Source organism: Cannabis sativa, chromosome 1 (genome assembly GCF_029168945.1).
Source record: "Cannabis sativa cultivar Pink pepper isolate KNU-18-1 chromosome 1, ASM2916894v1, whole genome shotgun sequence".
In the NCBI taxonomy this organism is placed as follows: Eukaryota; Viridiplantae; Streptophyta; class Magnoliopsida; order Rosales; family Cannabaceae; genus Cannabis; species Cannabis sativa.
In genome coordinates, this window is record NC_083601.1 from 52,140,786 (window position 1) to 52,146,503 (window position 5,718).

The 5,718-nt window shown below is 37.9% G+C and overlaps 1 non-coding gene across 1 annotated transcript; it reads right to left on the reverse strand.

Moving 5' to 3' along the window:
- Positions 1-2,098: 2,098 nt before the first annotated feature.
- LOC115708389 (small nucleolar RNA R71) lies at positions 2,099-2,205 on the reverse strand. Its single transcript, XR_004009890.2, has one exon. It is a non-coding gene; the product is annotated as a small nucleolar RNA R71 (small nucleolar RNA).
- Between the last annotated feature and the right edge of the window lie 3,513 nt (positions 2,206-5,718).

The following is a 5,718-nucleotide window of genomic DNA, read 5'->3' on the forward strand; positions in this document are numbered from 1 at the left end:
AAGGACTTCCCCTCTATCTCTCATTCTTGCAATGGGTAAGTTCTTTCTATTTCATTTATTTTGGAAAAGCATGATTTTTTTTTTTAATTTTGTTGTTCTTATTTTTGTGCTGTTTGATAAATTATGTGTTAGTTATTGTTAGGCTATTTTTAGCCTATGTTTTGGATCTAATTTATGTGCGTTTTTCGCTGTGTTGGGACGGAATTACGCTTGTTTTCTATGTTTTCAGGTTCTTTGGAATAAAAGAGGTCTCAGGTGCAAAAATTCAATAAAAGACAAGTTGAGCCAAAGAAAAAACAATTTTTGAGGGATTGTGTATATCTGGCCGCGGCTAGACACAGCTTGGCCGCGGCTAGATCACGAACTTTTGGATGCTACAGTCGCCGCGGCGATGGGGAGTCTCGCCGCGGCCATTTAAGAGATACAGAAAGACCTGAATTTTGCAATTATCTCGCCGCGGCGAGAGGAAGCTTGGCTGCGGCGAGATCCCGTACGGACCAGGGGCAATTTCGTCCATTGAACCCTAAATTTTAGTTATAAATAGAAAACTGCGATTGGAAGTCTGAGAGAGCGATCAGAAACCCTAAAATACAGCAGAGAGCGGCAGGAAGAGCACAGAGATTCAAGTGACTATCCGAAATTCATCCACCAACTGTTCTTTTCTTTATTCCTCTTTAATTTCTTTATGTTGAATATTGTTATAGGAATGGTTATGAATTTATTTCTGAACTAAATTTCCCATTTAGGGAGGATGATGATTGTTGTTTAATGTTTTGCCTAGTTAATGTTTAATTACCATTCCTCAATTCTTGTTTGTGAAATTATCTTAATTTGTGTTTAATTTCATGTTTAAGATTGATCACCTTGTGCATGCTCTATGATCTCAATTCGAAATCTGAAAAGTGAGAATTGAGAATGCTAAAATTGGGATAATTGATGTTCTATGTGAAACGAAAGTATTCACATGACTTATGTGACGAGTAGATTATTACTTAATGCTGATTTCATGTTAGTTTAATTAAGGAATTAATTAGATAACATGTGATTTAGAATCTAGAAGATCTGAAAAGAGCTAGGTTATTTCATAATCTGTCATTCACTTCAAGAATAGGATAGTAATTAAGCATTAACGATTTGGGTAAACAACAACAGGATTCTCCTCCCTATCATCTCATATTGCTTAAACTTTTACTGTGTTTTGTGTTTTCTGAATTACTTTACTTTTCTAAAATCATAATTGTTTTTGATTTGCCAAATAGAATTATAAGTATAGTTTAGTATTATTTAATCCAATTCCCTGTGGGATCGACCTCACCTGTGTGAGATTTACTACTTGATTGCGTATACTTGCGTAGTGTTTACAAAATATAGTAACAAGTTTTTGGCGCCGTTGCCGGGGAATTGTTTAAAGATTAATATTACATAAAATTATACTAACTTCTACTTTGGTATATTTTCTCTTGCTGATTTTCTAACCTTTTTCTTGCAATATTTTCTTGATCTATTTCAGGAATCCTAAGTGTATGCGCCGTCAAGGACAAGCAGTCATATTACCAGTTGATCCTGAAATCGAGAAAACTTGCAGGAGGAATCGAAAGAACAAGAGGCAAGAAAGAGTTTCAGCAACTGCTGAAACATCAGAAATCATGGCTGCCAATGTGAACAATAATACTGGAAACAATGGGGGTAATAACGGTAATAATGGAGGCGCCGTGGAAGATCAAGCTAATGGCCGTAGCTTGAGAGATTACATTCTCCCTACTCTGACGGGAGTGCAGTCATGTATCAAGCCACCGGCGTGGATGCAAACAACTTTGAGATTAAACCTGCCATCCTTCAAATGGTGCAGTCTTCAGTTCAGTTTGGTGGCCTCCCTTCTGAAGATCCTAATCTGCATCTCTCTAACTTCATGGAACTTTGTGAAACTTTTAAAGTTAATGGAGTTAGCGATGATGCCATTCGACTGAGACTGTTTCCATTCTCGCTCAGAGAACGAGCCAAGAGTTGGTTAAACTCTTTGCCACCCAACTCTATTGCCGCCTGGAATGATCTGGCAACAAAATTCTTGTCAAAGTTCTTTCCTCCAGCCAAGTCTGCAAAGCTGAGAGGAGAAATCAATAACTTCTGGCAACAAGATAATGAATCTCTCCATGAGGCTTGGGAGAGGTTTAAAGATCTGATCAGGAGGTGTCCTCATCACGGTATAGAGAAGTGGATGCTGGTTCACAACTTCTACAACGGGTTGGTTGGTAATACTAGAACTCTAATAGATGCAGCAGCGGGCGGAGCTTTTATGAGAAAGAGTGCTAATGAGGCGTATGATCTATTGGAGGAGATGGCTCTAAACAATCAGCAGTGGCCAACTGAAAGGAGTCAATCTAAGAAGGTAGCTGGTGTGTTAGAAGTTGATGCCATCACAAAGTTAACAGCTCAGGTTGAGGCATTGACAAAAATAATTGCAGGGCAAGCTAAACAAGCCCAAATTGTTTGTGAGTTATGTGGAGGAAGTCATCACTTTTCGGAGTGTCAAGCAGATGTGGATGATTTATCAATGGATGAAGCTAAGGCCATTGGGAATTTTTCACAGAACAACAACAACAACAATTATGGGTTCAACCAGGGTAACAACTGAAGAAACAGTGGGTTCTATCCTCAACGAAATCAGAACCAACAGTTTAATCAGCAACAAGCCTCTGGTGGAAATTCTAGTTTGCAAACAGATTTACTGCTTCAATTTATGACCGAAACTAGATCTTCAATTAAAGACCTGCAGACTCAGATGGGCCAGCTAGCAACTCAGGTAGCAACCCGCCCTCAAGGAAATTTGCCTAGCACAACTGAAGTTAATCCCAAAGAAAACTGCAAAGCAATTACCCTGAGGAGCGGTAAGAAGTATGATGGGCCTGAGTTACCACAACCAGTTGAGGTAGATGAAGAAGTAAATGCTCAACTAGTGCAAACACCAACACCAACAGCAGAGAAGGCTACTGACAGCCCAGCACTACCACAACAGTCTCCACCTATTAGCATTGATCATCATGTGAAAATACCCTATCCTCAGAGGCTCAGAAAGTCAAGCTTAGACAAGTAGTTCACCAAGTTTCTAGAAGTCTTCAAAAGACTTCACATTAACATTCCTTTTGCTGAAGCTCTAGAGCAGATGCCAAGTTATGATAAGTTTATGAAGGAAATTTTGTCAAAGAAGAGGAAGATGGAGGATTATGAGACAGTGGCTCTAACTGAAGAGTGCAGCGCTATTCTACAGAAGAAACTCCCTCCAAAACTCAGAGATCCAGGGAGCTTCACTATTCCTTGTACTATTGGAAAAATTGAAGGAATAAATGCACTATGTGATTTGGGAGCCAGTATAAACTTAATGCCTTTGTCAGTGTTTAAAAGACTGCAGCTGGGTGAAGCAAAGCCAACCACAGTAACTCTTCAATTGGCGGATCGATCACTAGCTCATCCTAGAGGAGTCATTGAGGATGTGTTAGTAAAAGTTGACAAGTTCATCTTTCCAGCTGACTTCATTGTTCTGGATATGGAAGAAGACAGCAATGTTCCTATCATCCTGGGGAGACCCTTCTTGGCAACAGGGAAAGCACTAATTGATGTTCAGAAAGGAGAGTTAAAGCTGAGGGTACAAGGAGATGAAGTTGTATTTAATGTGCTCAAAGCAATGACCTACCCTACGGCTAGTGAAAATTGTTTTGCAATTGATGTGGTGGACCAGTTGGTGGAGACAAAGACGCATATTGAAGACCCTCTTAATCTGACTTTGGTACAAAAGGAAGCTTATGAGTATGCTATGTGGCTCGACTCTTATGGACCGCTGAATAGAAAATACTATGAAGAGTTAGGAGTCATACCAACAAAGCCTATCCCATCTACTGAAAAGCCTCCTCAACTAGAGTTGAAAGTCCTACCGGATCATCTCAGGTATGAATATTTGGGAGAAAATAAGACACTTCCTGTCATTGTGGCATCCTCCCTATCTTCTGTAGAGACAGACAAGCTATTGTTGGAAATTATTTTACCAGGATCTAGATTTACTAACAAGTATGTTGGATTAACAACCTAATATGAATTCTAAAACAATGAAAATAAACACATATAAAGTTAGAAAACCTTACAGTGGGTGCAGCGGAATAATATGACTCCTTCCGTTCAGATCTCTAGCCCTTGATTCCTTTACGTAGCGAGCATCACCAAGATCTGAACCTGGATCTTCTTTTCTCCTTCTTTGATGCAGAAATTCCATAGTCTTCCATACTATGATTGAGATACCACTTGATGTGTGTGGGCACTACTCATCTCACAAGGATTTCGAAAATTCTCTCTCTTTTCTCTCTTAATTTCGTGGCTGATAGCATATGTTATGCAAGAGAAGAAAACAAGGGCTGCTATATATAGGGATAAGGGAGAGCACAACTTTCCAAATAAAACAGTTTCCTTAATTACTGTGTAATCAATCAACTGCCTTATTTAGTGTGATCCACCACTTTCCTATTTTTGCTAGGCTTTGATTAGCAATTACATGGCAATTAAAAAATAAAAATAATAATTGGGAAACACAAAGGGAGTGCTCGACCATAGAGGGAAATGGGCCTCACTTGGATTTTGCAGTTTCCTCAATTTTATTTCTATTTCTCCAAAAATGCCATTTTTTCAATTCTAATCATTTAAATGCCAAAACTAATTATTTAATAACTAAAATAGATTATTAAATAATATTGTCATTTAAAATAATTATTAATTAGACATGCAAAGTCTCTCAATTAATAATTAAACCTAGAAACCCTTTTATTTACGATTTCATCCTTAAACTGTGAGAATTCATAAAGTAGACATAGTCTAACTTTTAGAATTATAATTGATTAATTAAAATCAATTAACTGAGTCTTACAAGCAGTATGGCCTCAACTAGTATGGGGACCATGGGTCTATATAACCGAGCTTCCAATAAGTCGAACCGAATTTACCAAGTAAATTCCCTAACTTATTAATTCCTCATTGAATCCACACTTAGAACTTGGAATTGCACTCTCAGTCATATAGAAACGCTCTATATGTTCCACGATATAGACACGTCATTAGTTATCCATTGTTATAACCCTAATGTGATCAATGATCCTCTATATAGATGATTTACACTGTACAGGATTAAATTACCGTAACACCCTACAATGTATTTTATCCTTAAAACACTTAACCCTGTATAAATGATATTTCACCTATGTGAAATGAGATCTCCACCATTTATCTTCGTTTGGTTAAGCTCGAAGGAAATCATCCTTTACTTCTATTTGCCAAATAGAAGCTATAGATTCCATATTTATGTTAGCGCTCCCCCACTCAATTGTATTACCGTGTTCCCAAAATGTACGTATTACCCTGATACAAAACTGGGCTTAACTAACAAATCAAAGAACACGAGTAACACTCTTGAAATTGAGCCTAACTATATCAGGATTTTGATCATGTGATCTAGGATCAACAGTTGATATTGAATTGAATAGATATTACGGTAAGTTTTAACATATCTAATCAAAGTTCAATATCGGTCCCTTCCGATGTATACTCCATACATCCGATACTGGTAAACTTTGCCAATGTCCTGGAAAGGACATAACACTTTTCCAAGGTGTAAGAATACCTATCGCTGATTATACCATGTCAGTCTAAATCTAGTGTTCTGACAAATCAGGGAATCAACTT